Below are 26,331 nucleotides of genomic sequence, written 5' to 3'. Positions count from 1 at the left end.
GAAGCGCACTGACTTGCAGTAACGCCTCAAAAAGGTTTCGATATCGCCCTCGGAGACAAATGGACTGTACATGAAGAGCACCAATGGTACTTCTTCTTCGCCATACAGAAAGTCGAACCTTAGTCCATTCAGTACGTTACTGTTCTTGTCCGCAACCAACAATGCTGCAGGGATGTTTTCACAACATGATTTGGCCGTAAACGAGATGGTATATCGGCCACGGAACTCCTGGTCGTACAGACACAGGATTTTATTTCTCTCTAGGAGGAAGAACCCGAAAAGAACCTCATTCACAATATAGTGCAGGTTCTTTTCATGACGCTGGCATTCATCCACCTCGATTCTAATGGATTGTCGCAGAGGAGTCTCCCCCACCGCAAATCCAAAAGAGAATGGCATTTTTGGCCCTCAGGGACTAAGCCCCTTCCCTATAGTAACAAGGGACAGAATCCCACCAAAGGCAAGACCCGACCCAAGACCGAGAAGGGGGTACCTAAAGAACGTACTCTGCCCACTAAGCGATTTAATGCTCAGCAAAAGGAACGCCCTTATTATTCAGGTCACCCTGAAAACAAGACGCGATCACTCCTCGTTGTCTGGGGGCTAAGCCGGACGCCTATAGCAGCAAGGGGGTGAAGTCCCCACCGTTAATTAAGGACAATCCCCCAAGGCCGACGAACCGGGTACCCCAGACACCTTAGACCAGACGAAGTACAGCAACCGTGAAGCCACTACACTTGATCTTAGCCAAAAGGCCGAGAAGCGATAGCCTGTAATGGTTTGCCACTCCAGACGCACCATGGCCTACAACCAGGACCCACTGTGGAGAGAGCCCAAAAGATTGCCCAGGGGAAGACATTTTTTTCTAAACTCTGGATGCCTTCTCAAATGGCAGTTCTGGTGTGTGTGGGGGTTTGTGGGGGTGTGTGTGGGGTGTGTGTGGGGGTGTGTGGGGGTGTGTTCAAGTTGGGCCCAACGCGGTTTTTTTAAATCTGCATAACTCCGCCTAATCTGCATAACTCCGCCTATTTGAACACACCCTCCATCTTTTTTGCGCTAAAGAGTGCAACTATTAGTGTAAGTATGCAAATTATCCCTTTAAAAAAAAATGAGGACTTCAACTCTATAGCAGCAAGCACCTGTTGTAAGTAGCGATCCTACAAGTCACAATCACCTCATTAACGAGTCGTGCAATATGACTTAGGATTAAAGCCAAATCAGTATCTCAATTCGCAGACACGGTGTTTGGGGCTCTTGGCCCTCGTCAGTGCGAAGCAAGAGGACTGATTTGGCTAGGTCAGAGGCACTGGACTGGGGTCTAAGGGGTAACGTTTCTCCTGATGGATGGAGAGTGACATACCAGCTGACTTGTCAAGGTAAAGAGGGCTATTCAAGAAACAGGCAGAGCGAGAGTGTAATTAAAAAACCAGACAGGCTAGCTGTTGTCTTCCCAGCTCCCCTGAAGCTGGGCACAGACCCCCCCCCCCCCCTACCATGGGGTCTGCTGCTTTTACATCAGCAGACTGAAGATGGCGCCATTTTACTCTGCCTTAGATAGGCCCAGAGCCCATTGTGACACGTGAGAGTTCCGGAGTCAATGGCTAAAGGCCCCATTGTGACAGCCGGTGAAGGTTCCGTGCACAGATTCTATCTACTGCAGGCAGTGCACCTGATTGGTCAAAAGCATTAGAATACTACTCGCACAGTACAAGACAAGATAGACAAGACTAGCATATTCAAGATCATCACAGACCACATTTTTCCTTTTTTATTTAAATACATATCATACACCACATAATTAAAAGTCAGTGGTCCACAAGAGGGAGCCAATGTTTTACAAAGGATTTCATGCATGCGATCACAAATGTAGTATGCATGGCCGAACTACTCGTAGGATACTTCAATTTAAACACTTAATACTGACGGACAGCAGGGGCCTAATTTTGTAGATGGCACAATATGTTAGCAACACTGTTACAAAGGCCTCATTCGGGCCTACATCTTAACACACCTGTTGCAACCAGCAAAGATAGATAGATAGATAGATAGATAGATAGATAGATAGATAGATAGATAGATAGATAGATAGATAGATAGATTGCATATTGGATGCAATCCAATGCTGAAAATGCATAGGTGAAAGCAAGGCACAGGAAATGTTGCAAATGGTCCAGTGAAGTTGAGCAAATTGCTACATTTGCCATCTGAAACGTGCTTCTTTGACCCTGAAAAGAAGTCTTATAAAGGGTTAAATGACAGCTTGCTGTGCTGATTTCAATTCAATTCAATCTGTTTTTGGAAACTGGATCAGAGAAGGGGTGCACTGTTCCCGGAGATACTGCAATAACGGTTCAATGCGTGGAGTGGACAGAGCAAGCTCCATTTCCAGCTCACTGTTCTAAAAATCCATTTAATATATGGTCCCCAAATAGGGGACGTATCAGATATTAAACTGATAAGAACAGATCACTTTTCAAATTAGCTTTATTAAAATCAGACATACATCATAAATTTCAAACAAATCCAGGACTTGAATAAAATATGACATAAAAACAAATACAAATCTGATTTTAAAACAAGGTAAAATAAAAAAATAAAACAACAATAAAAACAGTACAATACATATGCATATAAAACCGTGTTCTTTCAGATTTTAAAACCATTGTTGTTAAAATAATCCAAGTACAATAAAAATTCACACTTGAATAAAACATGGCTTAAAACAAAATCTGATTAAAAGTACAATTAAGAACACAAATAAAAGCAACTAATATGCATATAATTTACATATGTAAATACATGTTCCAAATTTGTAAACACCATAACTGTTTTGCTTCTTTAACTCCCATTTTTTTTACAATCTCGCAGGTAGTATGTATACATCTCGCATAGTGCCAACCCAATGCAGTCATTTACAGAAATAAAATCACGCCTAAACAGGAATATATTTCGCACTTTCCATAGGGATTCTTTAAAACAATTGATCATTAGCCATGCCACTCATGCTTGTTTCATGGTAGGGCAGTTAATAATACCATAAATAATTGTGTCACAGGTTAGGGATTGTATCCCACATATCCACTTTAATAGGGTACCCACTATTTGCCAGAGCTCCTGAGCGTAGGAACACTCCCAAAATATGTGGAAGACTGACTCGTCTGGCGCACACCTGTCTCTAGGGCACCTGGCACTGGCAACCAAACCCCTATGGTGTTGGAAGGCCCTTGTTGGGAGGCATTGATGAACTACCTGCCAAGCCAGGTCCTTTTGGGAATTACTAAGGGCTGGACAGGCAACATTATTCCATACTAGCCTACTTTTGGAAATGGAAAAGTTGGACACGTCCTGCATTACTTCATGACCCTTACAAATAATTGTCAGTTTCCGCTGGTCAAGAAGAAACTGACGGTCAACGTGAGCTAAATCATACTCAGAAATGGTGCTTTCCAGAACCCTGTATTGTTCGGGAGGTGATAGAAGAAAAGGAGAGTTAGCATGCTGAAATCCAGCTTCCTGAAAGTGAAACCTGTTGCATACCTCAGGAAACACGAGAAAGCCCCAACATTGTACAGATTTTTATAACAAAATACAAAAAAAATTTATAAAAATGAACAGTTTTAGGTTGGGAAACGCCTTACCACCATTCTTTTTACTTTTACAAACCACCTCCCTCCTTAATTTCTCCATATTGGACCCCCAAAGAAAGTAAAACATGGGTTTCATAAGCTTTTTTAGATAAAAGGAGTTTGGAGGGAAGACCATGGCGGCATACAAAATGATGGGAAGCAATACCATCTTGATCACCAGGATCTTACCCTCCATTGATAATTTGCGGATTTGCCACAGGGAAATCTTTTGGTGCAATTTATTGAATACCAGGTCCCAGTTTTCCTTACCATCATTTGCCTGATTGAACAAGATGCCCAGAATCTTAATTCCAACTGATTATGTTGGGACCCGGGGGAGGTCTGATTCCCATTGGCCCATTATAAAACAGTCACATTTATTTATATTTAGCTTAAAACCAGAACCCGCACTAAAAATTCCCATGATTAAAATTGCTCTATTAATGGATGCAGAGCTGGTGCCATACACTGATACATCATCCATATAGCCCAGAGCCTTAACTTGCTGCCCACCCCCACCTGGAATAAAATTCCCCCTGATCACTTTGTCCTGACGCACAACAGTGGCTCGATGGAACAGACGAATAAAAGTGGGGACATGGGACAGCCTTGTTTTACTCCGGAATGGAGTACCACCTCTTTAGTTAAAAACCCATTAATTAAAACCTGTGCAAATGACTGTTTGTATAAAAGCGATATTTTCTGGATAAAAGACATAGGGAACCCCATCCTTTCTAAAACTTTAAAAAGATAAAAGTGGGAGACCCTATCAAAGGCCTTCATAAAATCCAAGGATAAAATCGCTAATGGCTGTTTTCTCTCCTTCTGATACCAGATCAGATCCCGAATTAAATTAAGGTGCTCCCAGATTGATCTCCCGGGGACCCCACAAACCTGATCAGGATGGATCACATTTTTAATAACAACCTTCAGACGACCAGAAATAATTTTTGCAAGGATTTTATAATCAGTATTTAATAGTGAAATGGGCCTCCAATTTTCCAGTTTTGTTCTATCGCCTTTTTTAAAAATGAGGGTGATCATGCTTTTACGCCATGAGTACGGTAAAGAGTCGGCCATAAAGGCTTCACTAACCACTTGAAAAAAATCAGTTTTAATAGTATCCCAAAAACAAATATAAAATTCAATAGAGAGGCCGTCTGATCCAGGAGCCTTGCCATTTAGCAAAACTCTTTAGGACCGCTTCAACTTCAGATGTTAAAACATTATTTTCTAAAAACTCCTGGTCCTCCTTATTTAAAAACTGGGATAAAACATTAAGATTTCCTAAAAGCATGGTCCCATCAATATTTTTAATGCTAAAAAGATCATTATAAAAATTAAAAGTTTTCTCTAAAATGCCCACAGTGGAGGTCTCTCCTTCCAATTCCACAATCATTTGTTTTTTGTCATTCACTTTTTTAAAGAAAAACCTCGAGCATGACTCACCCTCTTCCAAGTATTTTACACTGGCACTAAAAATGACCTCTTTACCTTTTTGGTCCAGGAATCTGTGGATTTCAGTTTGGATTTTGGCCATCTCGCCATCCACACCAGGCACTCCCCATTCCTTAAGCCTATGGAGAGTTTGCAACCTGACATTAAAATCTCTGAAACATTTTCTTTTTTCCCATGCCTTTCTTTTGCCAACTTTGATAAAAAAACTCTTTAATGCAGGTTTTAACACACTCCCACCACCCCAGCATACTCTGTTTTGGGTGTTTCCGCCCCCTCCAAGATTTATATTTGGCTATAAAGTCTGCCCTTACCAACTCGTCTTCTAAAAGGAGAGTATTAAGTTTCCACATACCTTTACCTACATTTGCATCCCCAGGAACCTGCAGGTTGGCATGTAGCAACACATGATCAGAAAATATGTTTTCCATCAGCCCTACGTTACTGGGTTTAAAAACATCATTAGAACAAAAAATAAAATCAATGCGAGAAGACAGCCCTCTACCCTTCCACGTATATCCTGGGTCAGAAGGGTGGGACTTCCTCCATACATCTAATAATTTAAGATCTGTCACTAGGTGTTTTAACAGACTAGATGTTTTGTCTGTTCTTCCAGCACCATCACCACCACTCCGCCCCTCTTCCAACCTGACACAATTAAAATCTCCTCCCACTATTATTGGAGATGGACCTGTTAAAAAACAAAGATATGTCATTAAAAAGGGAGGCACGTTCATTTTTCTCAGGGGATGCATAAATATTCATAAAACGACAGGTAAAGCCATTTAAAACAACGTGGGCCAATAAGGCACGGCCTGGAATAATTTCAGTGACAGATAAAATATTTACATTTTGGCCTTTGAATAAAATCCCAACCCCAGCAGCTTTATTTTCATTTGACCCTGACCAGACAGAAGGTCCTGCTGTCCAGTCTTTAATTAGGTTGGAATATGAAAGTCCATGATCAATACCGCACTCCTGCAGGAAAAAGACCTCAAAACTCAAAGTCATTAGCCATGTAAACAAAGCAGCCCCCCTAGTGGGGCTCTTTAAGCTTCTCACATTCAGTGGGGCAATGTGGATGTCTGCCATGTTAAGTTTTTTTATAATGATTCTTGGAACTCAGCATCAGACTCAATAATTTGTGATACGGCAGGTGATAAAGACGGCACAGTCAGTAAACTGGCAGTATCCTCGGAGTCCGTGTATTCCTCTATTACGATAGTCCCTTCTGGGCTCAGGAGAGGTAGAGCAACAGCCAGAAAGATTTTACGGGATGACTTAGGTAGGCCTCCCTCCTCCCGAGTCTCCTCACAGCTCCTCTTACCACAGATGCTGAGATCCATCTGGTCCGCAGGATTCTTTCCAGGCTCTGCAGCTGGTGGAATGTCCATAACCCCGTCAGGGCCTCCGACAGATGTATCCCCAAGAACAGGGTGACGAGCAGGTCCGGCACCAGGATCACCACTTGACTCATGGCCTCTATCCTTTGGACACACATCAGGACATCCCTCTGGATTGGCATCTGGTTGGGCCTCTGGACAGGTTTCAGGGCAGACATCCGATACACCGTCAACATGGTCATCAGCAGGGACCTCTGGATGGACATCAGGAATGGCACCAACCGCTCTGGATACACGCCTCTTTTTTTGATCTTTCTCAGATCTCCTCTGAGGAAGTGCCCCCTCTACGCCAGGCGGAACCTGGACATCTGCAGGAGTAGGCACGGGTACCACTACGGCTGTGGGAGCCGAGTCATTAGACTTGGGTACCGTCCGAGCTTCAACTGAGTCAGACTGCATTAGACCCGCAGTGATGTCCGCAAAGCTCACACCGGTGACCACTGAGCTTGCCCTGCTTGCATTAGCTGGGACCCCTGCGGAACTAGCCGCAGATGTCCCGTAGCCACCACGAGACCTTGTCCGCATTGGACAATTGCTTAACAGGTGATCAGCCCGTCCGCAACTACTGCAGGTCTTTTCGTTTTTGCAGTCCTTTGAGGCGTGACCCCATTTACCACAGTTGTGGCACTGACTCATCCGCTCATTTTTACAGTCACTTTGCAAGTGACCAAGGTCGCCACACTTTCGGCATCTGAGCGGCTGTCCGTTGTAAAACAGATAGCCGTGGTCTCTCCCCAGCACCACTGTGGAGGGGGGGTGCATAAGGCCTTCTACTCCCCCAGGGTCAGCTCTAAAGCGTACCATAAAGCGCCGTTTCCCATTCCAGAAACCGCTTCTCCCTTTGATGTTCCCCGTGTACCTTACAGACGTGCAGTATCTGTTCAGGTACAGCTCAATATCCTCTCGGGACACATGAGGGTTGAACATATGCACTACGAGGGGTACATCAAGTTTGCCATACAGAGCCGTGAAGACCACTCCATCCAACAGCTTGCTGAAACGCTCGCTCTTGACTCGCTCATAGAAGTTTTGGCAAACAATCTTGGTTGCCAGCGTTAGGACATACGAGTTCTGCCCCTTCTCCTGCAGGCAGTAGACGTCACTCTCTTTAACGCTCAGTAGATTCCTTAGAACCTGTACGTAGAACTCTCGAGGGTTGTCGTACCCGACATGGTTTTCTGGAACCTCGATCTTAATCGAGTTCCTGATCTGGTCGGCGCCAGACAAGAATTGCCATTCGCATGGCATCGCAGCTGTTTTGGCCAAGGCTTGCCGTGAAGACAGGCTCGGCATTTTGCCGGGGGATCGCAACTCGTTGCCTGGGGACTAATCCAGCTCCCTAATAGCAGCAGGGGGGTGAAGTCCCACCATAAGTGAGACAATCCCCCCAGGCCAAGGAGCCGGGTACCCCAGGCACCTTCCAGTCAAGACCAAGGCAGCAACTATATGGTCACTACACTTGATCTTAGCCAAAAGGCCGAGAAGCGATAGCCTGTAATGGTTTGCCACTCCGGACGCACCATGGCCTACAACCAGGACCCACTGTGGAGAGAGCCCAAAAGATTGCCCAGGGGAAGACATTTTTTTCTAAACTCTGGATGCCTTCTCAAATGGCAGTTCTGGTGTGAGTGTGGGTGTGTGGGGGGTGTGTGGGGGGTGTGTGGGGGTGTGTGGGGGTGTGTTCAAGTTGGGCCCAACGCGTCTGCATAACTCCGCCTATTTGAACACACCCTCCATCCCTTTTGCGCTAAAGAGTGCAACTATTAGTGCAAATATGCAAATTGCCCCTTTAAAAAAAATGAGGACTTCAACTCTATAGCAGCAAGCACCTGTTGTAAGTAGCGATCCTACAAGTCACAATCGACTCATTGACGAGTCGTGGAATATGACTTAGGATTAAAGTCAAATCAGTATCTCAATATGCAGACACGGTGTTTGGAGCTCTTGGCCCTCGTCAGTGCGAAGCATGAGGACTGATTTGGCTAGGTGAGAGGCACTGGACTGTGGACTAAGGGGTAACGTCTCTCCTGATGGAGAGTGACATACCAGCTGACTTGTCAAGGTAAGGAGGCCTATTCAAGAAACAGGCAGAGGGAGAGTGTAATTCAAAAACCAGACAGGCTAGCAGTTGTCTTCCCAGCTCCCCTGAAGCTGGGCACAGACCCCCCCCCCCACACCATGTGGTCTGCTGCTGTTACAGCAGCAGACTGAAGACGGCGCCATTTTACTCTGCCTTAGATAGGCCCAGAGCCCACTGTGACACGTGAGAGTTCTGGAGTCAATGGCTAAAGGCCCCATTGTGACAGCCGGTGAAGGTTCCGTGCACAGATTCCGTGCACCTGATTGGTCAAAAGCATTAGAATACTACTCGCACAGTACAAGACAAGATAGACAAGACTAGCATATTCAAGATCATCACAGACCCCATTTTTCCTTTTTTATTTAAATACATATCATACACCACATAATTAAAAGTCAGTGGTCCACAAGAGGGAGCCAATGTTTTACAAAGGATTTCATGCATACGGTCACAAATGTAGTATGTATGGCCGAACTACTCGTGGGATACTTCAATTTAAACACTTAATACTGACAGACAGCAGGGGCCAAATTTTGTAGATGGCACAATATATTAGCAACACTGTTACAAAGGCCTCATTCGGGCCTACATCTTAACACACCTGTTGCAACCACCAAAGACTGATTGATTGATTGATTGATTGATTGATTGCATATTGGATGCAATCCAATGCTGAAAATGCATAGGTGAAAGCAAGGCACAGGAAATGTTGCAAATGGTCCAGTGAAATTGAGCAAATTGCTACATTTGCCATCTGAAACGTGCTTCTTTGACCCTGAAAAGAAGTCTCATAAAGGGTTAAATGACAGCTTGCTGTGCTGATTTCAATTCAATTCAATCTGTTTTTGGAAACTGGATCAGAGAAGGGGTGCACTGTTCCCGGAGATACTGCAATAACGGGTCAATGCGTGGAGTGGACAGAGCAAGCTCCATTTCCAGTTCCCTGTTCTAAAAATCAATTTAATATATGGTCCCCAAATAGGGGACGTATCAGATAATAAACTGATAAGAACAGATAAGGTTTCAACAAATTTTATTGTTCACAAAGATAACACATTACAAAAATAAAAAGGAACATTTGAAACATTATAATGGATAATACACCTAAAATACAGAAATACCAAGACATTAAAAAAAAAAACACAAATATAAAAAACACAAATATAAAAACAATCAAACAATTGTGTTCCATAATTGTATACACCACATTGAAGCAGCTTCTTTTGCACCATACAGTTTTTTATCTCTAAGATAATAGATATACATTTCACATAGAGCAATTTTTATACAATTAGCTGAATCAATAAAATCACGTTTAAAAAGTAAAATATTTCTGACTTTCCACATGGCATTTTTAAAACAATTAATAATTATCCAGGCCACTCTGAATTGTTTAAGATTTGGGCACTTAAAAGACCTTGCCACCAGCCCTCGCCTATGTTGGAACTCATGAGTAGGGAGGCACTGGTGGACAATTGCCCAGGCAAGGTCCTTGTGCACATTTGCTAGGTATTTCCCGTACAGATTTCGCCACACCGTCTTGGACCTTGCCTGTGAAAAATTGGAGACAGGAATTGTATCCTCCGAATGCCTACAAGCCATTGATACCTTCCTCTGATCTCCCAATATGTCAGGTTCCAACTCCTGGAGACCTAACTGCCTGACCGTTTTCTCAAGTATCACATACTGTTTAGGAGGACATAGGAGCACAGGACAATCCAAAGGTAAACGGAACCATCTTTTAAAAATCATTCCTGCTGCATATTTTAAAAAATAACTAAAAATGCCATCAGATTTTAAAACTTTAAAACAGAAACAGAAATATTTTATATAAAAGAAAGTAAAAAAATTGGGAACATCTTTACCCCCATTAATTTTGTCTTTATACATCAAAACTCTTTTTAATTTTAACATTTTGGAACCCCATAAAAACATAAAAACAATTCTAGTTACTTTTTTAATCTGTAGATTGGAAGGGGGAAAAACCATTGCAACATACAACATAATGGGAATTAAAACAGCCTTGATAATTAAAATTTTCCCTTCCATACTGAGGTTCCTTAATTTCCAGAGAGATCTTTTTCTCTAATTTGTCTATAGCAGAGTCCCAATTAGGGGTACCTTCATTGGCTTGGTTAAAAACAATACCTAAAATTTTTATCTGATTCGTTTGAATCTCTATCCCAGGGGTCAAAGAAGAGTCCCATCTACCCACATTAAAACAATCACTTTTGTCCACATTTAGTTTAAAACCAGAGGCTTCACAGAAGAATTGAGTATTTCTCAATAACATTCTGAGGGATGTGGAATCTGGGCATAATATGGTGACATCATCCATGTAACTTAAGGTACCTTCACATTAAGCGACGCTGCAGCGATACCGACAACGATCCGGATCGCTGCAGCGTCGCTGTTTGGTCGCTTGAGAGCTGTCACACAGACAGCTCTCCAGCGACCAACGATGCCGGTAACCAGGGTAAACATCGGGTAACTAAGCGCAGGGCCGCGCTTAGTAACCCGATGTTTACCCTGGTTACCATCCTAAAAGTAAAAAAAACAAACGCTACATACTTACCTACAGCCGTCTGTCCTCCAGCGCTGTGCTCTGCACTCCTCCTGTACTGGCTGTGAGCACAGTGGCCGGAAAGCTGAGCGGTGACGTCACCGCTCTGCTGTCCGGCTGACCGACGCTCACAGCCAGTACAGGAGGAGTGCAGAGCACAGCACTGGAGGACAGACAGCGTTAGGTAAGTATGTAGCGTTTGTTTTTTTTACTTTTAGGATGGTAACCAGGGTAAACATCGGGTTACTAAGCGCGGCCCTGCGCTTAGTTACCCGATGTTTACCCTGGTTACCAGTGAAGACATCGCTGGATCGGTGTCACACACTCCGATCCAGCGATGTCAGCGGGAGAGCCAGCGACCAAAGAAAGGTCTGGCCCTCTAGCCCCGACCAACGACATCACAGCAGGATTCTGATCGCTGCTGTGTGTCAAACTAAACGATATCGCTAGCGAGGACGCTGCAACGTCACGGATTGCTAGCGATATCGTTTAGTGTAAAGGTACCTTTAGGACTTTAACCTGCATACCCCTTCCTCCAGGAATAAATACCCCTTTAATTACTTTATCTTTTCTTAATAAAGTTAGCAGTGGTTCCATCGCACAGATAAAGTGTAGTGGAGACAGAGGACACCCCTGTTTTACCCTAGACAGCAGAGGAACTCCCTTTGTTAAAAACCCATTTATAGAGAATTGACTAAAACAGGAATTGTATAAAAGCATGATGCGGGTTAAAATTTTCTCTGGAAACGCCATTTTTTTAAGAACCATAAAAAGGAAATCGTGTGATACCCTGTCAAATGCTTTTTCGAAATCCAAAGAAAAAATGGCAAGACCTTGACCTCTCTCTTTAAAATACCATATAGCATCTCTAATTATATTAAGGGGCTCAGCTATCGTTCTACCGGGGACTCCACACACTTGGTTAGGGTGAATTAATTTTGAAATAAAAGGTTTTAAACGGAGTGCAATGAGTTTGGCTAAAATTTTATAATCAATATTTAAAAGTGTAATAGGCCGCCAATTTTTAAGTTGGCTCCTGTCTCCTTTTTTGTATATTATAGACACCAAACCTCTCCTCCAAGAAGGGGGTAATTCCTTGGTATTAAAAGCTTCTTTGAACAATAAAAACAAATCCTCCTTTAAAATCCCCCCAAAAGTCAGATAAAACTCAATTGGTAAACCATCCTCACCGGGAGCTTTCCCATTGGAGAAGCTTTTGAAGCCCCGTAAAAGTTCCTCACTGGTGAGATCACAGCAGAGGAACTCCCTTTGTTAAAAACCCATTTATAGAGAATTGACTAAAACAGGAATTGTATAAAAGCATGATGCGGGTTAAAATTTTCTCTGGAAACGCCATTTTTTTAAGAACCATAAAAAGGAAATTGTGTGATACCCTGTCAAATGCTTTTTCGAAATCCAAAGAAAAAATGGCAAGACCTTGACCTCTCTCTTTAAAATACCATATAGCATCTCTAATTATATTAAGGGGCTCAGCTATCGTTCTACCGGGGACTCCACACACTTGGTTAGGGTGAATTAATTTTGAAATAAAAGGTTTTAAACGGAGTGCAATGAGTTTGGCTAAAATTTTATAATCAATATTTAAAAGTGTAATAGGCCGCCAATTTTTAAGTTGGCTCCTGTCTCCTTTTTTGTATATTATAGACACCAAACCTCTCCTCCAAGAAGGGGGTAATTCCTTGGTATTAAAAGCTTCTTTGAACAATAAAAACAAATCCTCCTTTAAAATCCCCCCAAAAGTCAGATAAAACTCAATTGGTAAACCATCCTCACCGGGAGCTTTCCCATTGGAGAAGCTTTTGAAGCCCCGTAAAAGTTCCTCACTGGTGAGATCACTGGATAAAATACTTTGGTCTAAAAAATCCAACTTAAAATCAAGGGAATTAATAGCATAATCTAAAAAGGAAGGATGATAATGTATGCAAAACTGTAAAGCGCTGCGGAATATGTTAGCGCTATATAAAAATAAAGATTATTATTATTATTATTATCTATCACTTTGGTATTAAAAAGATGTTGATGAAAATGAAAAGCTTTATCTAACATTCCCACAGTATTAGTTTCACCCTCCAGATTTAAAATTGCGTCCCTCCTCCCCATTACCTTTTTGAAGAAGAAACGGGAGCATTTTTCTCCTTCCTCCAGATGCTGTACATGGGAGTTAAAAATTATTTGTTTTCCTTTCTCATCCAGGGCACTTTTTATTTCAGACTTCAAATTTGCAATATCATCATCTACATCAACTCCAACATCTTTTAGTTTAAAAAGTACTTGTAATTTCATATTTAAAACATAGAACCACTGCTTTTTCTGTTTAGCTTTATTTTTTCCTTACTTAATAAAAAAAAATTTAATTTTAGGTTTTATCCTCTCCCACCACCCTAGCATAGAGGCTCTGTGGTCTCTTTTGGATTGCCAGTGTCGGTACACGTGTACAAACCTTTCCTGAATCTCAGGGTCCTCTAGGAGAGTTGTATTTAATCTCCATTATCCCTTTGAGATTTTTTGTTCCCCCTCCAGCTCCAGCTCCACAGATAAAACCTTATGATCTGAAAATAAATTAGATAAAAGAGAACATTTATGTGCCTTAAAACCAGTTGAAGCAAACATAAAATCAATCCTAGAAGAAACTCTCCCATTGGACCATGTAACCCCCGGGTCCGCCGGCATGAGCACCTTCCAACAATCTTGCAACTTAAAATCATCAATCAGACTTTTTAATAGATAGGTGGTACGGTCCTTACGGTTCACATCCCCACCCTGTCGACATTCCCCCTCCCTCGTGCAATTGAAGTCTCCTCCAACCAACAGGGGGGTTGACCCAACACAAAATAAAGGCAAGATATCAAATAATTCAGCTCTCCCTTGCTTTCCAGGAGGGGCATATACATTCAATATACACAAAGGAAGTCCTTTGAAACTAAGATGGACTAAGATAGCTCTACCCGGCATAATCTCAGTCACGGACTGAATGATGGTAGAATGTCCACGGCAGAGTAGTCCAATTCCGGCAGCTCGGCAGTCATTGGCACCAGACCACACGGAAGTGCCCAGAGTCCAATCCTCTTTTATGTCCTTGTAATTTAGACTGCACTGTATGCCACATTCTTGTAAGAAAAAAAGATCAAAGTCAAGTGTCTCTAAATAAGAGAATAAAGCAGCCCTGCGTATAGGGCTCTTTAGGGACCTCACATTTAGTGAGGCAATCTTTATGAGAGCAGACATTTAAGACGAATCAGAACTTAATGAGGGAAGAAAATCTAAATCCGGCATCCCATCCTCCACCTCTCCAGGGGTCGGGATTCGCTTAATATTTCTTGGATCTGAGGCAGGAAGAAAGGATGCATCCTCTCTAAGCTCCTCCCCAGCACTTCAACATCCAAATTTCCTCTGGACCTCAGGCTGCTTTACATCATCTCTCTGTCTTTTCAGATGCTGTGAGGAGTCCATATTCTCTGTTCCACTTACATCTGCTGTCATCATGGAGGTCTGGTCTGCTGTCGTCATGGAGGTCTGGTCTATGATGTCATCCCTCTGGTCTTTCTCTGCTCTCGATCTGGTCAAGGAATTACTGCGACTTCTGGTACATGGCCTAGGACCCAATGAGGTCTTAACAGGATCTTTTTTATTTCGCGCCCTCCGACTTTCCACATTGGCTGATCGATAAGGAAACGTACCTCGTCTGCCTCTACCCAAGCTTCCTGTTGACGGTAAGGTGAAACTGGGATTTTCCTTGTCCATCGGGGTACTAAAGGTCTCCTCGGTTTCGCACAATGCCAGGGGTGCATTCATGTTGAACGAGGGCCTTCTCTCCTTTTGACTCTGGAAAACTACAGCATCCAGAGCCACTACATCGATCAATTCCACATTTTGGGAATTACCCAGGAGGATTTAAGGAGCCCCTACGACCATCCCTCTGAGAATCCACCGGCGAGCTTTCCGGCGGGACTACAGAAGGGCCTGGTCCAGACCCGTCAGCGTGCGCCAACCCAGGTCCAGGGGCAGGTGTCGCCATACTCCTTTTGGTGTCATTTCGGATAGTCAGGTGACCTGACTTAGACGGACCATCAGCTCTTGTCCTTTTGCTCGGACAATTTTTGAAGGCGTGACCGGCCTTCCCGCATAGATTGCATACGAGTCAAACATGGCGGAGGTGTGCCCACTCTTACCGCATTTGTTACAGAGGACTACATGAGCGTTTGCGCAACTTTCTCGTGTATGCCCATATTCTTGGCAGTTTCGACAGCGCAAGGGCATTCCTGGGTAACGTAGGAACTCCCTGACATTTCCAATTGCAAAAGTGGCAGGCGGATGGCATAGGCCCCCAATGTTACCACGTTCCGTATGGAATTTCACAAGATACTTCCTCTTCCCATTCCAGAAGCGTTGGGAGTTGAGGATCTCATGTGAGAAGCGCACTGACTTGCAGTAATGCATCAAAAAGGTTTCGATATCGCCCTCGGAGACAAATGGACTGTACATTAAGAGCACCAATGGTACTTCTTCGCCATACAGGAAGTCAAACCTTAGTCCATTCAGTACGTTACTGTCCTTGTCCGCAACCAACAATGCTGCATGGATGTTTTCACAGCATGATTTGGCCGTAAACGAGATGGTATAACGGCCTCGGAACTCCTGGTCGTAAAGACACAGGATTTTGTTTCTTTCTAGGAGGAAGAACCCGAAAAGAACTTCGTTCACAACATCGTGCAAATTCTTTTCATGACGCTGGCATTCATCCACCTCGATTCTAATGGATTGTCGCAGAGGAGTCTCCCCCACCGCAAATCCAAAAGAGAATGGCATTTTCTTCCCTCAAGGACTAAGCCCCTTCTCAATAGTAACAAGGGACAGAATCCCACCAAAGGTAAGACTCGTCCCAAGACCAAGAAGGGGGTACCCCAAGAACGTACTCTGCCCACTAAGCGATTTAACGCTCAGCAAAAGGAACGCCCTTATTATTCTGGTCGCCCTGAAAATAAGACGCGATCACTCCTCGTCTGGGGACTAAGCCGGACACCTACCTATAGCAGCAAGGGGGTGAAGTCCCCACCGTTAAGTAAGGACAATACCCCAAGGCCGACGAACCGGGTACCCCAGACACCTTAGACCAGACCAAGTACAGCAACCGTGAAGACACTAGACTTGATCTTAGCCAAAAGGCCGAGAAGCGATAGCCTGTAATGGTTTGCCACTCCGGACGCACCATGGCCTACAACCAGGACCCACTGTGGAGAGAGCCCAAAAGATTGCCCAGGGGAAGACATTTTTTTCTAAACTCTGGATGCCTTCTCAAATGGCAGTTCTGGTGTGTGTGGGGTGTGTGTGGAGGTGTGTGGGGGTGTGTTCAAGTTGGGCCCAACGCGTTTTTTTAAAATCTGCATAACTCCGCCTAATCTGTATAACTCCGCCTATTTGAACACACCCTCCATCCCTTTTGCGCTAAAGAGTGCAACTATTAATGCAAATATGCAAATTGCCCCTTTAAAAAAAATGAGGACTTCAACTCTATAGCAGCAAGCACCTGTTGTAAGTAGCGATCCTACAAGTCACAATCGACTCATTAACGAGTCGTGGAATATGACTTAGGATTAAAGCCAAATCAGTATCTCAATTCGCAGACACGGTGTTTGGGGCTCTTGGCCCTCGTCAGTGCGAAGCATGAGGACTGATTTGGCTAGGTGAGAGGCACTGGACTGGGGTCTAAGGGGTAACGTTTCTCCTGATGGAGAGTGACATACCAGCTGACTTGTCAAGGTAAGGAGGCCTATTCAAGAAACAGGCAGAGCGAGAGTGTAATTCAAAAACCAGACAGGCTAGCAGTTGTCTTCCCAGCTCCCCTGAAGCTGGGCACAGACCCCCCCCCACCATGTGCTCAGACTGAAGATGGCGCCATTTTACTCTGCCTTAGATAGGCCCAGAGCCTACTGTGACACGTGAGAGTTCCGGAGTCAATGGCTAAAGGCCCCATTGTGACAGCCGGTGAAGGTTCCGTGCACAGATTCTATCTACTGCAGGCAGTGCACCTGATTGGTCAAAAGCATTAGAATACTACTCGCACAGTACAAGACAAGATAGACAAGACTAGCATATTCAAGATCATCACAGACCCCATTTTTCCTTTTTTATTTAAATACATATCATACACCACATAATTAAAAAGTCAGTGGTCCACAAGAGGGAGCCAATGTTTTACAAAGGAATTCATGCATGCGGTCACAAATGTAGTATGTATGGCCGAACTACTCGTGGGATACTTCTATTTAAACACTTAATACTGACAGACAGCAGGGGCCTAATTTTGTAGATGGCACAATATATTAGCAACACTGTTACAAAGGCCTCATTCGGGCCTACATCTTAACACACCTGTTGCAACCACCAAAGACTGATTGATTGATTGATTGATTGCATATTGGATGCAATCCAATGCTGAAAATGCATAGGTGAAAGCAAGGCACAGGAAATGTTGCAAATGGTCCAGTGAAATTGAGCAAATTGCTACATTTGCCATCTGAAACGTGCTTCTTTGACCCTGAAAAGAAGTCTCATAAAGGGTTAAATGACAACTTGCTGTGCTGATTTCAATTCAATTCAATCTGTTTTTGGACACTGGATCAGAGAAGGGGTGCACTGTTCCCGGAGATACTGCAATAACGGGTCAATGCGTGGAGTGGACAGAGCAAGCTCCATTTCCAGGTCCCTGTTCTAAAAATCCATTTAATATATGGTCCCCAAATAGGGGACGTATCAGATATTAAACTGATAAGAACAGATTTTTGCGTTTATATTTTACTATATCGTAGTCTTTAGCTTTTCTTCAAAACTTTAAAATAACATCTTCCATAGGTGATAGTTCCATGTACTTAGGGCTCTCTTCTTACCAAGCTTCTTCACGTCAAGTAGATAGTACATATACAGTTCGCTTAGCGCCAGTCTGATAAAGTCTTTGACTTCTATGTGGTCTTTTTTGAACACCAAGATGTTTCGGGTCTTCCACAAAGCATTTTTAATACAATTTAGTGTACACCATAAAACTCTTTCTTTTTCTTTGACCATGTTTAAAAAAATTCCATATAAAACCACTTCATGACTCAAAAAATTAAGACCAGATAAAAATTTTAAAAGCTCACCACATTGCTTCCAAACTTGCTGTGCAAAGTCGCAATTCCAGATAAGGTGCATAGTAGTCTCGTCATTATTGCACTGATGCCTAGGACAAGTCTGAATACTACTCAGTCTTCGTTTGTACTGAAAGTCGCGGGTTGGCAGACATTCCTGCACAATCATCCAGGCTAAGTCTTTATGTTGGTTGGTTAAATAAGGTGCATTTACTATTTTCCAGACTTTTGCCACTCTGTTGAATGAATAGTAGCTGATGGGCGCCATGACTTCTTGCTTTCTTATTTGCTGAAGCAATTTCCTTGGATTTTTCAATGTTGGCATATCAATAGATTCCAAGTCATACAGCCTAACAACTTTCTCCAGGATGACATATTGCTTCGGAGGAGATAGCAACACTGGGCACGTTAGAGAGATAGATACCCATTTTCTTCTTCTAAAAATATGGCCAGCGGCATATCTTAAAAAATGCGCCCAAGGGCTAAAAAGATATATATTCTTAAAACAGAGGCTAAAAAACTTAGAATATAAAAACAATTTAATATTAGGAACGTCTTTACCACCTAGGTGGTGCGGCTTGTGCATGGTTTTGCGCTTGACTTTTTCAAATTTTGAGCTCCATATAAATTCAAACAGCATTCTCTGCAGCTTTTTTGCAACAAGGTCACTTGGAGGGTAAACATAGCTGAGATAAAGCATAATGGGTAACAAAAGGGCTTTGATGATTAAGACTTTACCTTCAATTGTCAGCTTTCTCAACTTCCAGAAGTCTATTTTCTTCTGAACCTTCTCTCTTACCACATCCCAGCTCTTTGTGCCGTTATTTTGCTGGTCAAAAACAACTCCTAAAATTTTTATCTTCTCTGACTGAATTGGTAAGTCAGGGATGGACACATCAGACCAGTTTCCTCGGGCAAAGCAATCACATTTCTCAATGTTTAACTTGAAGGCTGAGGCTTCACAAAAAAAATGTGTGGTTCTTATGGCTCTCCTTAATGCAGCAGGGGACGAACAAAAAATAGTGATGTCATCCATATAGCCCAATACTTTAACATGACGTCCATCACCACCAGGGATAGGGACACCTTTGACCACCTTATCTTCTCTCAGCATGGATAGGAGAGGCTCTATTGCACATATAAACAGCACTGGAGATAATGGGCAGCCTTGTTTTACACCCGAGTGCAAGAAGACTTCTTTTGATAAAAAACCATTAATTAAAATTTTACTAAAAGAGTCCTTATACAAAAGTGCCACTTGTTTAATAAAAATTTCAGGGAAGCCCATTTTTCTTAAAACCAACCATAAAAACTGATGAGACACACGATCAAAGGCCTTTTGAAAATCCAGTGATAAAATTGCCAAGTCTTGACTTCTAGACTGTTGATACCAGATCACGTCTCGGATGGTATTGAGGTGCTCAGCAACTCCTCTTCCCGGCACTCCACATACCTGGTCTTCATAGATCACTTTAGATAAAACCCCTTTAAAACGATTCACCAGAACTTTGGACATCAACTTGTAGTCTACATTTAACAGTGTGATCGGTCTCCAGTTGGCCAGGTGGGATTTGGCTCCTTTTTTAAAGATCAAAGATACCAGACCACTTCTCCATGATAACGGCAGGACATCACACTTAAAAGCTTCTTTAAAAACTAAAAACAAGTCAGGTCTTAAAACATCCCAAAATTCACGATAAAATTCTGCAGGCAAACCATCAGAACCAGGGGTTTTCCCATAAGAGAAACTCTTGATAGCAGCATCAATTTCAGGCAAGGTGACTTCAGTGCATAACTGTTCTTGGTCTCCACGGTCTAGGCTGTATTTCAGTGAATTTAAGGCACCTTTGATAAAAGACTGGTCTATAGTTTTTTGATTAAAAAGCTGTTGATAAAAACGTTGAGCTTGGCTAAGCATTCCATCTGTTGTAACTTCACCTTCTAATTCTGTTAGTATATCCTTAGCAGCGACTACTTTTTAAAAAAAGAATCTTGAGCATTTCTCGTTCTTCTCCATTACTTCAATTTTTGAATTATAAATTATCTCTTTGCCCTTTGACTCTATACTCTTCTTAATTTCTTTTTTCGTTTTGTCAATTAAATCATCCATCTCAAGTCCCACACTTCTTAATTGATAACAGGTCTGCAGATTAGTAATAAGTCTCTTATGCCAAGCAGCTTTTTCCCTTGCTTTGGCTATGCTGACCTTTACAAAGAAGCTTTTAATCTTCGATTTACAGTATTCCCACCAGTCTAGCAGAGTTGAAAATTTTGTTTGTTTTGTTCTTAAATAATTAAAAAACGCTTTAAAATCTGTTCTTACCTTAGGGTCTTGTAGCAATGTCGTATTTAGCCTCCAGACCCCTCTTGCTTTAACAAGCCCAGGCAACTCCAACTCTGATAGCAGCATTTTATGATCTGAAAAAATGTTCGGGATTAAAACAACAGATTTAACATTCACATATTGGGACAGAAAAATAAAATCAATACGAGACTTGGAAGAAAGATTCCCCCAAGTATAACCAGGGTCATTACTATGCAACTCTTTCCAGGAATTTCTAAGAGAAAAGTCAGTTAATATATCTTTCAGTTGTTTCTCTGTTTTATCTTTTTTAGGTGCACTGGAACTCCCACTCCTCCCCACCCCAGGCAAAATACAATTAAAGTCACCACAGAACATCAGGGGCGACGAACCAGGTAGGTAATATTGCACATCCTCAAACAACTGGTACCTCTCTTCTTTTTCAGGAGAAGCATAAATATTCAGGAGTCTAAAATCTGCACCTTTAACCCCTTAAGCCCCGAGGGTGGTTTGCACGTTAATGACCGGGCCAATTTTTACAATTCTGACCACTGTCCCTTTATGAGGTTATAACTCTGGAACGCTTCAACGGATCTTGGCGATTCTGACATTGTTTTCTCGTGACATATTGTACTTCATTTTAGTAGTAACATTTGTTCGATATAACTTGCGTTTATTTGTGAAAAAAACGGAAATTTTGGCGAAAATTTTGAAAATTTCGCAATTTTCCAACTTTAAATTTTTATGCCCTTAAATCACAGAGATATGTCACGCAAAATACTTAATAAGTAACATTTCCCACATGTCTCCTTTACATCAGCACAATTTTGGAACCAAAATTTTTTTTTGTTAGGGAGTTATAAGGGTTAAAAGTTGACCAGCAATTTCTCATTTTTACAACACCATTTTTTTTTAGGGACCACATCTCATTTGATGTCATTTTGAGGGGTCTATATGATAGAAAATACCCAAGTGTGACACCATTCTAAAAACTGCACCCCTCAAGGTGCTCAAAACCACATCCAAGAAGTTTATTAACCCTTCAGGGGTTTCACAGGAATTTTTGGAATGTTTAAATAAAAATGAATATTTAACTTTTTTTCACACAAAATTTATTTCAGCTCCAATTTGTTTTATTTTACCAAGGGTAACAGGATAAAATGGATGCCAAACATTGTTGTACAATCTGTACTGAGTACGCTGATACCCCATATGTGGGGGTAAACCACTGTTTGGGCGCATGGCAGAGCTCGGAAGGGAAGGAGCGCCATTTGACTTTTAAATGCAAAATTGACAGGAATTGAGATGGGACACCATGTTGCGTTTGGAGAGCCACTGATGTGCCTAAACATTGAAACCCCCCACAAGTGACACCATTTTGGAAAGTAGACACCCTAAGGAACTTATCTAGATGTGTGGTGACCACTTTGACCCACCAATTGCTTCACAGAAGTTTATAATGCAGAGCCGTAAAAATAAAAAATCATATTTTTTCACAAAAATGATCTTTTCGCCCCCAATTTTTTATTTTCCCAAGAGTAAGAGAAGAAATTGAACCTCAAAAATTGTTGGCCAATTTGTCCTGAGTACGCTGATACCCCGTATATGGGTGTAAACCATTGTTTGGGCGTATGGCAGAGCTCGGAAGGGAAGGAGCGCCATTTTACTTTTCAATGCAAAATTGACTGGAATTGAGATGGGATGCCATGTTGCGTTTGGAGAGCCCCTGATGTGCCTAAACATTGAAATCCCCACAAGTGACACCATTTTGGAAAGTAGACCCCTTAAGGAACTTATCTAGAGGTGTGGTGAGCACTTTGACCCAACAAGTGCTTCACAGAAGTTTATAATGCAGAGCCGTAAAAATAAAAAATCATATTTTTTCACAAAAATAATCTTTTCGCCACCAATTTTTTATTTTCCCAAGGGTAAGAGAAGAAATTAGACCACAAAAGTTGTTGTGCAATTTGTCCTGAGTGCGACGATACCCCATATGTGGGGGTAAACCACTGTTTGGGCGCATGGCAGAGCTCGGAAGGAAAGGAGCGCCATTTGACTTTTCAATGCAAAATTGACTGGAATTGAGATGGGACGCCATGTTGCGTTTGGAGAGCCCCTGATGTGCCTAAACATTGGAACCCCTCACAAGTGACACCATTTTGAAAAGTAGACCCCTTAAGGAACTTATCTAGATGTGTGGTGAGCACTTTGACCCAACAAGTGCTTCACAGAAGTTTATAATGCAGAGCCGTAAAAATAAAAAATCTTATTTTTTCACAAAAATGATCTTTTCGCCCCCAATTTTTATTTTCCCAAGGGTAAGAGAAGAAATTAGACCACAAAAGTTGTTGTGCAATTTGTCCTGAGTGCGACGATACCCCATATGTGGGGGTAAACCACTTTTTGGGTGCATAGCAGAGCTCGGAAGGGAAGGAGCGCCATTTGACTTTTCAATGCAAAATTGACTGGAATTAAGATGGGACGCCATGTTGGTTTGGAGAGCCCCTGATGTGCCTAAACATTAAAAACCCCCACAAGTGACACAATTTTGGAAACTAGACCCTCTAAGGAACTTATCTAGATGTGTTTTGAGAGCTTTGAACCCCCAAGTGTTTCACTACAGTTTATAACGCAGAGCCGTTAAAATAAATTTATTTTTTTTTCGCAAAAATTTTTTAGCCCCCAGTTTTGTATTTTCACAAGGGTAACATAATAAATTGGACCCCAAAAGTTGTTGTCCAATTTGTCCTGAGTACGCTGATACCCCATATGTGGGGGGGAACCACTGTTTGGGCGCATGGCAGAGCTCGGAAGGGAAGGAGCGCCATTTGGAATGCAGACTTAGATGGATTGGTCTGCAGGAGTCACGTTGCATTTGCAGAGCCCCTGATGTACCCAAACAGTACAAACCCCCCACAAGTGACCCCATATTAGAAACTAGACCTCCCATGGAACTTATCTAGATGTGTTGTGAGAACTTTGAACCCCTAAGTGTTTCACTACAGTTTATAACGCAGACCCGTGAAAATAAAAATTCTTTTTTTTTTCACAAAAATGATTTTTTAGCCCCCAGCTTTGTATTTTTACAAGGGTAACAGAATAAATTGGACCCCAAAAGTTGTTGTTCAATTTGTCCTGAGTACGCTGATACCCCATATGTGGGGGGGAACCACTGTTTGGGCTCATGGCAGAGCTCGGAAGGGAAGGAGCGCCATTTGGAATGCAGACTTAGATGGATTGGTCTGCAGGCGTCACGTTGCATTTGCAGAGCCCCTGATGTACCCAAACAGTAGAAACCACCCACAATTGACCCCATATTGGAAACTAGACCTCCCATGGAACTTATCTAGATGTGTTGTGAAAACTTTGGACCCCCAAGTGTTTCACTACAGTTTACAACGCAGAGCCGTGAAAATAAAAATCCTTTTTTTTCCCACAAAAATGATTTTTAGCCCCCCAAATTTTTATTTTCCCAAGGATAACAAGAGAACTTGGACCCAAAAAGTTGTTGTCCAATTTGTCTCGAGTACGCTGATACCCCATATGTTGGGGTAAACCCCTGTTTGGGCGCACGGGAGAGCTCGGAAGTGAAGGAGCACTGTTTTACTTTTTCAATGCAGAATTGGCTGGAATTGAGATCGGACGCCATGTCGCGTTTGGAGAGCCCCTGATGTGTCTAAACAGTGGAAACCCCCCAATTATAAATGAAACCCTAATCCAAACGCACCACTAACCCTAATCCCAACTGTAACCCTAACCACACACCTAACCCAGACACACCCCTAATTCTAATCCCAACCCTAATCCCAACCGTAAATGTAATCCAAACCCTAACCCTAGCCCCAACCCTAGCCCTAACCCTAACCCTAACCCTAACCCTAACCGGAAAATGGAAATAAATACATTTTTTTTAATTTTATTATTTTTCCCTAAGGCTAGGTTCACATTGCGTTAGGGAAATCCGTTTAGCACTAGCGGATTGCGCTAACACAATGTCTTTTTAGGTGTCGTGTTTAGTGGTCGCGTTAACGTCCCCGCTCTGGAAGATCGGGGATCGGACCTCGGGCGCGCCGCGGACGCTGCAAGCAGCGTCTGAGGCGCGCCACAAAAGAATGGCACCTTGCTAGCGCGAGCCGAAAATGGCACGCTCTAGCGATGCGCTACACCTGAAAATCACATTGCTGTCAATGGTTGTGCTAACGGACCCGTTGCACGGCGTTAATTGTGACATTTTCGCCGTGCAACGCTGTCCGTTAGCGTTAACCCATTAACGCAATGTGAACCTAGCCTAACTAAGGGGGTGATGAAGGGGGGTTTGATTTACTTTTATAGCGAGTTTTTTAGCGGATTTTTATGATTGGCAGCCGTCACACACTAAAAGACGCTTTTTATAGCAAAAAAGTTTTTGCGTCTCCACATTTTGAGACCTATAATTTTTCCATATTTTGGTCCACAGAGTCATGTGAGGTCTTGTTTTTTGCGGGACGAGTTGACGTTTTTATCGGTTACATTTTCGGACACGTGACAGTTTTTGATCGCTTTTTATTCCGATTTTTTTGTGAGGCAGAATGACCAAAAACCAGCTATTCATGAATTTCTTTTGGGGGAGGCGTTTATACCGTTCCGCGTTTGGTAAAATTGATGAAGCAGTTTTATTCTTCGGGTCAGTACGATTACAGCGACACCTCATTTATATCATTTTTTTTATGTTTTGGCGCTTTTATACGATAAAAGCTATTTTATAGAAAAAATAATTATTTTGGCATCGCTTTATTCAGAGGACTATAACTTTTTTATTTTTTTGGTTATGATGCTATATGGCGGCTCGTTTTTTGCGGGACAAGATGACGTTTTCAGAGGTAACATGGTTATTTATATCCGTCTTTTTGATCGCGTGTTATTCCACTCTTTGTTCAGCGTTATGATAATAAAGCGTTGTTTTTTGGCTCGTTTTTTTTTTTTTTTCTTACGGTGTTCACTGAAGGGGTTAACTAGTGGGCCAGTTTTATAGGTCGGGTCGTTACGGACGCGGCGATACTAAATATGTGTACTTTTATTGTTTTTTTGTTTTTTTTTTATGTAAAGAAATGTATTTATGGGAATAATATTTTTTTTTTCTGCTTTATTTAGGAATTTTTTTTTTATTTTTTTTTTTACAAGTGTGGAAATTTTTTTTTTTTACTTTTTCACTTTGTCCCAGGGGGGGACATCACAGATCACCGATCTGACAGTGTGCACAGCACTCTATCAGATCGGTGATCTGACATACAGCCGGGCAGGATTAGAGCTGCAGCTGCAGCCTGATCCTGACCCGGAAGTGCTCCCTGCAGGACCCGGATGCAGCCCGGCGGCCATTTTGGATCCGGGGACTGCAGGGAGAAGACGCTCGGTACACGGTGAGCACATCACCGTGTACCGATCGTCTCAGGGAAGCCCGCAGGGAGCCCCCTCCCTGCGCGATGCTTCCCTGCACCGCCGGCACACCGCGATCATCTTTGATCGCGGTGTGCCGGGGGTTAATGTGCCGGGAGCGGTCCGTGACCGCTCCTGGCACATAGTGCCGGATGTCAGCTGCGATAGGCAGCTGACACCCGGCCGCGATCGGCCGCGCTCCCCCCGTGAGCGCGGCCGATCGCATATGACGTACTATCCCGTCCATGGGAATTAAGTCCCAGGTCACCTGGACGGGATAGTACGTCATATGGGATTAAGGGGTTAAAACTGACATTTAAAAAAAGAGCACGTCCAGAAAAAACATCC

At 42.7% G+C, this 26,331-nt stretch overlaps 1 long non-coding RNA gene and 3 other non-coding genes across 4 annotated transcripts in view; all 4 read right to left on the bottom strand.

The window, feature by feature from the left end:
* The window catches only part of LOC138664261 (uncharacterized), a 33,458-nt gene extending 12,804 nt beyond the window's left edge, over nt 1-20,654 (bottom strand). The window contains exon 1 of the long non-coding RNA XR_011318316.1: nt 20,593-20,654. This is a non-coding gene — a long non-coding RNA (uncharacterized lncRNA). The remainder of the gene's footprint in view (nt 1-20,592) is intronic.
* Nucleotides 2,314-2,501, bottom strand: LOC138668169 (U2 spliceosomal RNA). The gene has a single exon (XR_011319110.1). It is a non-coding gene; the product is annotated as a U2 spliceosomal RNA (small nuclear RNA).
* Nucleotides 9,428-9,616, bottom strand: LOC138668155 (U2 spliceosomal RNA). Its single transcript, XR_011319104.1, has one exon. It is a non-coding gene; the product is annotated as a U2 spliceosomal RNA (small nuclear RNA).
* Nucleotides 17,772-17,955, bottom strand: LOC138668161 (U2 spliceosomal RNA). Its single transcript, XR_011319106.1, has one exon. It is a non-coding gene; the product is annotated as a U2 spliceosomal RNA (small nuclear RNA).
* Nucleotides 20,655-26,331: the final 5,677 nt, after the last annotated feature.

Source organism: Ranitomeya imitator, chromosome 2 (genome assembly GCF_032444005.1).
Source record: "Ranitomeya imitator isolate aRanImi1 chromosome 2, aRanImi1.pri, whole genome shotgun sequence".
In the NCBI taxonomy this organism is placed as follows: domain Eukaryota; kingdom Metazoa; phylum Chordata; class Amphibia; order Anura; family Dendrobatidae; genus Ranitomeya; species Ranitomeya imitator.
This window is presented reverse-complemented; position numbering and strand designations above follow the sequence as displayed.